We start from the raw sequence: 12,538 nt of genomic DNA, 5'->3' as shown, positions 1-12,538 counted from the left end.
TATTGTTTTTCACTTTTTATTTTCTATTGTAAATTTTATATTATTAAGTAGATTATAAATATTTAAGATAGTAATTAGTATTTGGAGTGTGGACCGTGGAGAAATTTACCTTTCTCTTTTCTTTTTTTTTTCTTTTTTTTTTATGGTACTTTACTTTCAAAAAATCAAGTACTGTATAAATTTTTTTTTTGATCTATTCTTTTGTAAATTTTATGTTATTAAGTGGATTATAAATATTTAAGATAATAATTAGTTTTTAGAGTGTGAACCGTGAAGTGATTTACGTTTATCTTTTTATTTTCTTTTTCATTTTGTGTGGTACTTTACTTTCAAGGAATCAAGTACTGGGTAATTTATATACTATTAAGTGGATCAGAAATATTTAAGATAGTAATTTGTATTTAGATTGTGGACCGTCGTGTGATTTACCTTTATTTTTTCTTTACCTTTTTTTTTTATACGATACTTTACTTTCAAAAAATCAAGTACTGGGTAATTTGTTTTTTACTTTTTTTTTAAAATTTTATATTATTAAGTGGATTATAAATATTTCAGATAGTAATTAGTTTTTAGAGTCTGGGCCGTGGAGTGTTTTATCTTTATCTTTCTGTTTTCTTTTTCTTTTTGTGTGGTACTTTACTTTTAAGAAATCAAGTACTGAGTAAAAAAAAATTTCACTTTTTATTTTCTTTTGTAATTTTTGTATTATTAAGTGGATTGCGAATATTTAAGATAGTAATTTTTATTTGGATTGCGGACCGTGGAGTGATTTATCTTTATCTCTTCTTTTTCTTTTTCTTTTTATATGGTACTTTATTTTAAAAAATCAAGTACTGTGTAAATTTGTTTTTAACATTTTTTTTTTTTTGCAAATTTTATATTATGAAGTGGATTCTATATAATTAAGATTGTAATTAGTTTTTAGAGCGTAGACCGTGGAGTGATTTATCTTTATCTTTTTGTTTTCTTTTTCTTTTTGTGTGGTACTTTACTTTCAAGAAATCAAGTACAGAGTAAATTTTTTTTTCACTTTTTATTTTCTTTTGTAAATTGTATATGATTATGTGGATTGTAAATATTTAAGATAGTAATTCTTATTTGGAGTGTGGATCGTGGAGTGATTTATCTATATCTTTCTGTTTTCTTTTTCTTTTTGTGCGGTATTTTACTTTCACGAAATCAAGTACAGGGTAAATTTTGTTTTCACTTTTTATTTTCTTTTGTAAATTATATATTATTAAGTGGATTTTAAATATTTAAGATAGTAATTATTATTTGAAGTGTGGACCGTGGAATGATTTATCTTTATCTCTTCTTTTTCTTTTTCTTTTTGTTTTTGTATGGTACTTTACTTTTAAAAAATCAAGAAATGTGTAGATTTGTTTTTAACATTTTTTTTTTGCAAATTTTATATTATGAAGTGGATTCTAAATAATTAAGATTGTAATTGGTTTTTAGAGCGTAGACCGTGGAGTGATTTATTTTTATCTTTCTGTTTTCATTTTCTTTTTGCGTGGTACTTTACTTTCAATAAATTAAGTACTCAGTAATTTTTTTTTTAAATTTTTTTATTTCTTTTGTAAATTTTATACTATTAAGTGGATCAGAAATATTTAAGATAGTAATTTGTATTTAGATTGTGGATCGTCATGTGATTTACCTTTATTTTTTCTTTACCTTTTCTTTTTATATGGTACTTTACTTTCAAAAAATCAAGTACTGGGTAATTTGTTTTTCACTTTTTAAAAAAAAAATTTATATTATTAAGTGGATTATAAATATTTCAAATAGTAATTAGTTTTTTGAGTCTGGACCGTGGAGTGTTTTATCTTTATCTTTCTGTTTTCTTTTTCTTTTTGTGTGGTACTTTACTTTTAAGAAATTAAGTACTAAGTAAGATTTTTTTCACTTTTTATTTTTATTTTTTGTAATTTTTATATTTTTAAGTGGATTGTGAATATTTAAGATAGTAATTTTTATTTGAAGTGTGGATCGTGGAGTGATTTATCTTTATCTTTCTGTTTTCTTTTTCTTTTTATGTGGTATTTTATTTTCAAGAAATCCAGTACAGGGTAAATTTTTTTTTTCGCTTTTTATTTTCTCTGTAAATTTTATATTATTAAGTGAATTGTAAATATTTAATATAGTAATTATTATTTGGAGTATGGACCGTGGAGTGACTTATCATTATCTTTTCCTTTTCTTTTTTTTTATGTATGGTACTTTACTTTCAAGAAATTAAGTACCGAGTTAATTTTTTTCTTCACTTTTTTTCGTAAATTTTATATTATTAAGTGGATTATAAATATTTAAGATATTAATTAGTTTTTAGAGAATGGATGGTCGAGTGATATATATTTCTCTTTCTCTTTATCTTTTTCTTTTATTATGGTACATTACTTTCAAGAAATAAAGTGCCAGGTATATTTTTTTTTCACTTTCTATTTTCTTTTGTAAATTTTAAATTATTATGTGGATTATAAATATTTAAGATAGTAATTAGTATTTGTAGCGTGGACCGTATAGTGATTTTTCCTTATCTTTTCTTTTTCTTTTTCTTTTTCTTTTTCTTTTTGTATGGTACTTTACTTTCAAAAAATCAAGCACTGTGTAAATTGGTTTTTAACTTTTTTTTTTTTGCAAATTTTATATTTTGAAGTGGATTATAAATATTTAAGATTGTAATTAGTTTTTAGAGCGTAGAACATGGAGTTATTTATCTTTATCTTTCTGTTTTATTTTTCTTTTTGCTTGGTACTTTACTTTCAAGAAATCAAGTACTGAGTAAATTATTTTTTTCACTGTTTATTTTTTTGAAAATTTTATATTATTAAGTGCATCATGAATATTTAAAATAGTAATTGGTATTAGGATTGTGGACCATGGTGTGATTTACTTTTATTTTTTCTTTATCTTTATCTTTTTGTATGGTACTTTACTTTCAAAAAATCAAGTACTGGGTAATTTTTTTTTTTTTTACTTTTTTTTATAAATTTTATATTATTAAGTAGATTATAAATATTTCTGATAGTAATTAGTTTTTAGAGAATAGACTGTGGAGTGATTTATCTTTATCTTTCTCTTCTTTTTTTTGTGGTACTTTACTTTCTATAAATCAAGTACTGAGTAAATTTTTTTTTCACTCTTTATTTTCTTTTGTAAATTTTATACTATTAAGTGGATTGTAAATATTTAAGATAGTAATTATTATATTGAGTGTGAACCGTGGAGTGATTTATATTTATCTTTCTATTTTCTTTTTCTTTTTGTGCGGTACTTTACTTTCAAGTAATCAAGTACAGAGTAAATTTTTTTTCACTTTTTATTTTCTTTTGTAAATTGTATATTATTAAGTGGATTGTAAATATTTAAGATAGTAATTCTTATTTGGAGTGTGAATCGTGGAGTGATTTATCTTTATCTTTCTGGTTTCTTTTTCTTTTTGTGCGGTATTTTACTTTCAAGAAATCAAGTACAGGGTAAATTTTGTTTTCACTTTTAATTTTCTTTTGTAAATTTTATATTATTATGTGGATTTTAAATATTTAAGATAGTAATTATTATTTGGAGTGTGGACCGTGGAGTGATTTATCTTTATCTCTTCTTTTTCTTTTTCTTTTTCTTTTTCTATGGTACTTTATTTTCAAAAAATCAAGTACTGTGTAAATTTGTTTTTAACATTTTTTTTTTTTGCAAATTTTATATTATGAAGTGGATTCTAAATAATTAAGATTGTAATTAGTTTTTAGAGCGTAGACCGTGGAGTGATTTAATTTTATCTTTCTGCTTTCATTTTGTTTTTGCGTGGTACTTTACTTTCAATAAATCAAGTTGTAAATGCACAATTTGTACCTGGTCCAATCACTAGACGGACTCAGGCCCAAAGAGTCTTATACAATGAAATTTGTAGAGTGTGGGCTTGAAATCTAAGTTACGGATATTGGACAAAAAGTAAACAGACTAGATTGCCGTTACCCACGTATTCAATAGTTAAAAATAGCAGTGAAACTCTCCTCGGACGTAAGCCTAGGACCACTTGTATTGCCTTTCTTTCTTTAGGCAAAATATTACAATTGCAGTTCAAATCCCCTTTTTTTCTCCCCCCCCCCCCTCGTCATGCCTCTTTCGTCTTCTTATATTCATCTTCTTATTTCCTCTCTCTTCCACGTGTAGCCCAGATCTTTCAAATAGATACTTGTCCCATCCACCACCTTCTTGAAGTCTTCAAGCAATAGTTGAAAGGCTGAATTTTACTGTTCAGAGGTCATTTCTCCATTAATGCGGTCAGGGAGGTAGGTGCAGGATCTTTAATGCGGTGGTAGCAGCCTTTTCCCTCTGATACTTCTCATATGCCCTTCATTCCAATAACCATGTGGAACACGCCTTTACCCAACGGATCTTCCGAATTTCTCTCTCCAAACGCCCTGATGTGTCCCATGACTTTTACCTGACGCAACCGAGGAGACATTCCTCCTCAGACAACTTCCCCAATCCTAGTAGCAAGAGCTAACTTGTGGGCCATAAGGACCCTGCTCAGGTTGGCTTATCCTACCAAGTCAGGCCCAAGACCCAAATGCGTATTTTGACCACTCTACCCCCACACAAGTATTGAGTAGTTTTTTTTTTTTTTTTTTCTTTTGTAAATTTTATAATATTAAGTGGATCAGAAATATTTTAGATAATAATTTGTATTTAGATTGTGAACCGTGGTGTGATTTACCTTTATTTTTTCTTTTTGTATAGTACTTTACTTTCAAAAAATTAAGTACTGGGTAATTTGTTTTTTACTTTTTTTTTTTGTAAATTTTATATTATTAATTGGATTATAAATATTTCAGATAGTAATTAGTTTTTAGAGTCTGGACCGTGGAGTGTTTTAGCTTTATCTTTTTGTTTTCTTTTACTTTTTGTATGGTACTTTACTTTTAAGAAATCAAGTACTGAGTAAAAAAAATTTTCACTTTTTTTTTTCTTTTGTAATTTTTATATTATTAAGTGGATTGTAAATATTTAAGATAGTAATTTTTATTTGGAGTGTGGACCGTGGAGTGATTTATCTTTATCTTTCTGTTTTCTTTTTCTTTTTGTGTGGTATTTTACTTTCAAGAAATCAAGTATAAGGTAAATTTTTTTTTCGCCTTTTATTTTCTCCTGTAAATTTTATATTATTAAGTGGATTATAAATATTTAATATAGTAATTATTATTTGGAGTGTGGACCGTGGAGTGACTTATCATTATCTTTTCCTTTTCTTTTTCTTTTTGTACGGTACTTTACTTTCAAGAAATTAAGTACTGAGTTAATTTTTTTCTTCACTTTTTTACGTAAATTTTATATTATTAAGTGGACTATAAATATTTAAGATCTTAATTAGTTTTTAGAGATTGGATGGTGGAGTGATATATCTTTTTCTTTTTCTTTTATTATGGTACTTTATTTTCAAGAAATAAAATGCTAGGTATATTTTTTTTTCACTTTCTATATTCTTTTGTAAATTTTAAATTAATAAGTGGATTATAAATATTTAAGATAGTAATTAGTATTTGTAGTGTGGACCGTACAGTGATTTTTCATTATCTTTTCTTTTTCTTTTTCTTTTTGTATGGTACTTTACTTTCAAAAAATCAAGCACTGTGTAAATTTGTGTTTAACTTTCTTTCTTTTTTTTTTTTTTGCAAATTTAATATTCTGAAGTGGATTATAAATATTTAAGATTGTAATTAGTTTTTAGAGCGTAGAACGTGGAGTGATTTATCTTTTTCTTTTTGTGTGGTACTTTACTTTTAAAAAATCAAGTACTGAGTAAATTGTTTTTTTCACTTTTTATTTTTTTTGAAAATTTTATATTATTAAGTGCATCATAAATATTTAAGATAGTAATTAGTATTTGGATTGTGGACCATGGTATGATTTACCTTTATTTTTTCTTTTTCTTTATCTTTATCTTTTTGTATGGTACTTTATTTTCAAAAAATCAAGTACTGAGTAATTTTTTTTATTTTACTTTTATTTGTAAATTTTATATTATTAAGTGGATTATAAATATTTCTGATAGCAATTAGTTTTTAGAGTATGGACTATGGAGTGATTTATCTTTATCTTTATCTTTTCTTTTTTTATGGTACTTTACTTTCTAGAAATCAAGTATTGTGCAATTTTTTTTTTCACTTTTTATTTTCTTTTGTAAATTTTATGCTATTAAGTGGATTGTAAATATTTAAGATAGTAATTATCATTTGGAGTGTGAACCGTAGAGTGATTGATCTTTATCTTTCTGTTTTCTTTTTCTTTTTGTGTGGTACTTTACTTTCAGGAAATCAAGTACAGAGTAAATTTTTCTCACTTTTTATTTTCTTTTGTAAATTGTATATTATTAAGTGGATTGTAAATATTTAAGATAGTAATTCTTATTTGGAGTGTGGATCGTGGAGTGATTTATCTTTATCTTTCTGTTTTCTTTTTCTTTTTGTGCGGTATTTTACTTTCAAGAAATCAAGTACAGGGTAAATTTTTTTCCCTTTTTTATTTTCATTTGTAAATTTTTTATTATTAAGTGGATTGTAAATATTTAAGATAGTAATTATTATTTGGAGTGTGAACCGTGGAGTGATTGATCTTTATCTTTCTGTTTTCTTTTTCTTTTTGTGTGGTACTTTACTTTCAGGAAATCAAGTACAGAGTAAATTTTTCTCACTTTTTATTTTCTTTTGTAAATTGTATCTTATTAAGTAGATTGTAAATATTTAAGATAGTAATTCTTATTTGGAGTGTGGATCGTGGAGTGATTTATCTTTATCTTTCTGTTTTTTTTTTTCTTTTTGTGCAGTATTTTACTTTCAAGAAATCAAGTACAAGGTAAATTTTTTTTCCTTTTTCATTTTCATTTGTAAATTTTTTTATTATTAAGTGGATTGTAAATATTTAAGATAGTAATTATTATTTGGAGTGTGGACCATAGAGTGATTGACCATTATCTTTTCTTTTTCTTTTTCTTTTTCTATGGTACTTTACTTTCTAGAAATTAAGTACTGAGTTAATTTTTTTTCTTCACTTTGTTTTGCAAATTTTATATTTTTAAGTGGATTATAAATATTTAAGATATTAATTGGTTTTTAGAGTGTGGATGGTGGGGTCATACATCTTTCTCTTTTTCTTTTTCTTTTTCTTTTTGTATGGTACTTTACAATCTTTTTCTTTTTGTGTGATATTTTACTTTTAAAAAATCAAGTACTGGGCAATTTTTTTTTTTACTTTTATTTTTGTAAATTTTATGTTCTTAAGTGGATTATAAATATTTCGGATAGTAATTAGTTTCTAGAGTATGGACCGTGGAGTGATTTATCTTTATCTTTCTGTTTTCTTTTTCTTTTTGTGTGGTACTTTACTTTCAAGAATTCAAGTACTGAGTAAATTTTTTTTTCAATTTATATTTTCTTTTGTAAATTGCATATTATTAAGTGGATTGTAAATATTTAAGATAGTAATTATTATTTGGAGTGTGGACTGTGGAGTGATTTATCATTATCTTTTCTGGTTTTTTTTTTTTTTGTATGGTACTTTACTTTCATGAAATCAAGTACAAAGTAAATTTTTTTTTTTCATTTTTTCTTATGTTAATTTTATATTATTAAGTGGATCTTAAATATTTAAGATAGTAATTAGTTTTTAAAGTGTGAACCGTGGAATGATTTATCTTTTGCCTTTTGTTTTCTTTTTCTTTTTGTATGCTACTTTACTTTCAAGAAATCAAGTACTGTGTTAATTTTTTTCTTCATTTTTTTTAAATTTTATATTATTAAGTGGATTGTAAATACTTAAGATAGTAATTAGTATTTGGAGCGTGGCTCGTGGTGTGATTTATCTTTATCTTGTCTTTTTTTTTTCTTCTTCTTTTTCATTTTTTATGGTATTTTACTTTCAAAAAATTAAGAACTGTGTTAATTTGTTTTTAACTTTTTTTTTTTTGCAAATTTTATATTATGTAGTGGTTTAGAAAAATTTAAGATTGTAATTAGTTTTTAGAGCATAGAACATGGAGTGATTTATCTTTATCTTTATGTTTTCTTTTTCTTTTTGCGTGGTACTTTACTTTAAAGAAATCAAGTACTGAGTAAATTTTTTTTTTCACTTTTTATTTCTTTTGTAAATTTAATATTTTTAAGTGGATCATAAATATTTAAGATTGTAATTAGTATTTCTATTGTGGACTGTGGTGTGATTTACTTTTATTTTTTCTTTATCTTTTTCTTTTTGTATGGTACTTTACTTTTAAAAAAATCAAGTATTGGGTAATTTTTTTATACTTTTTTTTTTGTAAATTTTATATTGTTAAGTGGACTATAAATATTTCAGATAGTAATTAGTTATTAGAGTATGGACCGTGGAGTGATTTAACTTTATCTTTTTGTTTTCTTTTTCTTTTTGTGTTGTACTTTACTTTCAAGAAATCCAATACTGGGTAAAATTTTTTTTCACTTTTTATTTTCTTTTGTAAATTTTATATTATTAAGTGGATTGTAAATATTTCAGATAGTAATTATTATTTGGAGTGTCGACCGTGGAGTGATTTATCTTCATCTCTTCTTTTTCTTTTTCTTTTTGTATGATACTTTTCTGTCAAAAAATCAAGTAATGTGTACTTTGTTTTTTACTTTTTTTTTTTTGTAAATTTGATATTATTAAGTGGATTATAAATATTTCAAATAGTAATTAGTTTTTAGAGTCTGGACCGTGGAGTGTTTTATCTTTATCTTTCAGATTTCTTTTTCTTTTTGTGTGGTATTTTACTTTTAGGAAATCAAGTACTGGGTAATTAGTTTTTTACTCTTTTTTTTTTGTAAATTTTATATTATTAAGTGGATTATAAATATTTCAAATAGTAATAAGTTTTTAGAGTTTGGACCGTTGAGTGATTTATTTTTATTTTTTTCTTCTTCTTTTTCCTTTTTGTATGGTATTTTGCTTTCAAGAAATCAAGTATAGAGTAAATTTTTTTTCACTTTTTATTTCTTTTGTAAATTCTATAATATTAAGTGGATTATAAATATTTAAGAAAGTTATTAGTATTTGGAGTGTGGACTGTGAAGTGATTTGTCTTTACCTTTTTTTTTTCTTTTTGTATGGTACTTTACTTTCAAGAAATAAAGTACTGTGTAAATTGTTTTAAACTTTTATTTTGTAAATTTTATTTTATTAAGTGGATAAAAATATTTAAGATAGTAATTAATTTTTAGAGTGTGGACTGTGGACTGATTTATCTTTATCTTTCTGTTTTCTTTTTCTTTTTGTGTGGTACTTTACGTTCAAGAAATTAAGTACTGGGTAAATTTTTTTTTTCACTTTTTAATGTTTTTGTGAATTATATATTATTAAGTGGATTATAAATATTTAAGATAGTAATTAGTATTTGGAATATGGACCGTAGTGTGATTTATCTTTATATTTTCTTTTTCTTTTTCTTTTTGTATGATACTTTACTTTCAAAAATTCAAGTACTGTGTTAAATTTTTTTAACTGTTTTTTTTTTTGTAAATTTTATATTATTAAGTGAAATATAAATATTTAAGACAGTAATTAGTTTTTTGAGTGTGGACCATGTAGTAATTTATCTTTATCTTTTTGTTTTCTTTTTCTTTTTTAATGGTACTTTGCTTTCGAGAAATCAAATACTGTGTTAATTTTTTTCTTCATTTTTTTTTAAATTTTATATTATTAAGTTGATTATAAATATTCAAGATAGTAATTAGTATTTGGAGTATGAACCGTGGAGTGATTTATCTTTATCTTTTCTTTTTCTTTTTCTTTTTGTCTGGTACTTTACTTTCAAAAGATCAAGTACTGTATAGTTTTTTTTTTTTTTTTTTGAAAATTTTATATTATGAAGTGCACTATAAATATTTAAGATAGTAATTAGTTTTTAGAGCGTGGACCGTGGAGTTATTTATCTTTATCTTTCTGTTTTCTTTTTCTTTTTGTGTAGTACTTTACTTTCGAGAAATAAAGTACTAGGTAATTTTTTTTTTTCACTTTTTATTTTCTTTTGTAAATTTTATCTTATCAACTGGATTATAAATATTTAAGATAGTAATTAGTATTTGGAGTGTGGACCGTGGAGTGATTTATCTTTATCCTTTCTTTTTCTTTTTCTTTTTGTATGGTCCTTTTGTTTCAAAAAATCACGTTCAATGTAAATTTTTCTTTAACTTTTTTTTTTGTAAATTTTATATTATTAACTGGATTATAAATATTTAAGATAGTAATTAGTTTTTAGAGTATGGACTATGGAGTGATTTATCTTTATCTTTCTGTTTTCTTTTCCTTTTTGTGTGGTAGTTTACTTTCATGAAATCAAGTACTGTGTAAAAAAAATTTCATGTTTTTTTTTCTTGTGTAAATTTTATATTATTAAGTGGATTATAAATATTTAAAATAGTAATTAGTATTTGAAGCGTAGACCATGGAGTGATTTATCTTTATCTTTTCTTTTTTCTTTTTTTATGGTACTTTACTCGTAAAAAATCAAGTACTGTGTAAATTGTTTTTAACTTTTTTTTTTGTAAATTTTATATTATTCAATGGATTATAATTATTTAAGATAATAATTAGTTTTTTAAGTGTGGACCATGGTATAATTTATCTTTATCTTTTTGTTTTCTTTTTCTTTTTGTATGGTACTTTACTTTTATGAAATCAAGTACTGGGTAAATTTTTTTCTTCACTTTTTTTTTTGTAAATTTTATATTACTAAGTGGATTATAAATATTTATGATAGTAATTATTATTTAAAGTGTGAACCGTGAAGTGATTTATCTTTATCTTTTCTTTTTCTTTTTGTATGGTACTTTACTTTCAAAAAAATCAAGTCTTGTGTAAATTTTTTTTAACTGTTTTTGTTCGTAAATTTTGTATTATTAACTGGATTATTAATATTTATGATAGTAATTAGTTTTTAGAGTGTGGACCACAGAGTGATTTGTCTTTATCTTTTTGTTTTCTTTTTGTATGTTACTTTACTTTCGAGAAATCAAGTACTAGGTAAACTTTTTTTTCACTTTTTTTTTTTTTGTAAATTTTATATTATTAAGTAGATTATAAATATTTAAGATGGTAATCTGTTTTTGGAGTGTGAACCATGGAGAGATTTATCTTTATCTTTTTGTTTTCTTTTTCTTTTTGTATGCTACTTTACTTTCAAGAAATTAAGTACTGAGTTAATTTTTTTCTTCACTTTTTTTTTTGTAAATTTTATACTATTAAGTGGATTATAAATATTTAAGATAGTAATTAGTTTTTAGAGTATGGACCATGGAGTGATTTATTTTTATCTTTTTCTTCTTCTTTTTCTTTTTATATGTTATTTTGCTTTCAAGAAATTTGGTAATGCGTAAATTTTTTTTTCACTTTTTTTTTTTTTTTGTAAATTTTATATTATTAAGTGGATTATAAATATTTAAGATAGTAATTAGTATTTGGAATGTGGACCATGACTTGATTTATTTATTTATTTTATATGTTACTTTACTTTTAAAAAATCAATTACTATGTTAATTATTTTTAACTTTTTTTTTTAATTTTATATTATAAAGTGGATTATAAATATTTAATACTGTAATTAGTTTTTAGAGCATGGAGTTATTTATCTTTATCTTTTTGTTTTCTTTTTTCTTTTTATGTTGTACTTTACTTTCAAGAAATGAAGTACTAGGTAAATTTTTTTTTCACTTTTTTTTTCTTTTGTAAATTTTTTATTATTAAGTGGATTATAAATATTTAAAATAGTAATTAGTATTTAGAGTGTGGACCATGGAGTGATTTTGTCTTTATCTTTTCTTTTCTTTTTTTCTTTTTTTATGGTACTTTACTTTCGAAAAATCAAGTACTGTGTAAGTTGTTTTTAACTTTTTTATTATAAATTTTATATTATTAAGTAGATTATAAATATTTATGATAATAATTAGTTTTTAGAGTGTAGACCGTGGAGTGATTTATCTCTATCTTTATCTTTTTGTTTTCTTTTTATTTTTGTGTGGTACTTTACTTTCAAGAAATCAAGTACTGGATAATTTTTTTTTTCACTTTTTTTTTATTTTTTTTTTTATCTTTTGTATTATGTAGTGAATTATAAATATTTAAGATAGTATTTAGTATTTGGAGTGTGGACCGTGGAATGATTTATCTTTTTTTTTTTTCTTTTTCTTTTTGTATAGTATTTTAGTTTCAAGAAATCAAGTACAAGGTAAATTATTTTTTTCACTTTTTTTTCCTTTTGTAAATTTTATATTATTAAATGGATTATAAATATTTAAGATAGTAATTAGTATTTTGAGTGTGGACTATTGTTAGGAATGCTTTAAGCATATAGATAATAATTGTTGTATTGAGATTTAGTTAACTAGTTAGTTAGTTAGTTACAATTCCAAGCATGTTAATCACATTTAGTACATGTTGAAATTATTAATACACATGGAGAATAATAGAACCAATGTTAATCACATTTAGCACATGTTGGAATTATTAATGCACATGGGGAATAATAGTT

Source organism: Castanea sativa, chromosome 3, assembly GCF_040712315.1.
Source record: "Castanea sativa cultivar Marrone di Chiusa Pesio chromosome 3, ASM4071231v1".
Lineage (NCBI taxonomy): Eukaryota > Viridiplantae > Streptophyta > Magnoliopsida > Fagales > Fagaceae > Castanea > Castanea sativa.
Note: the sequence above shows the minus strand (reverse complement) of the source record.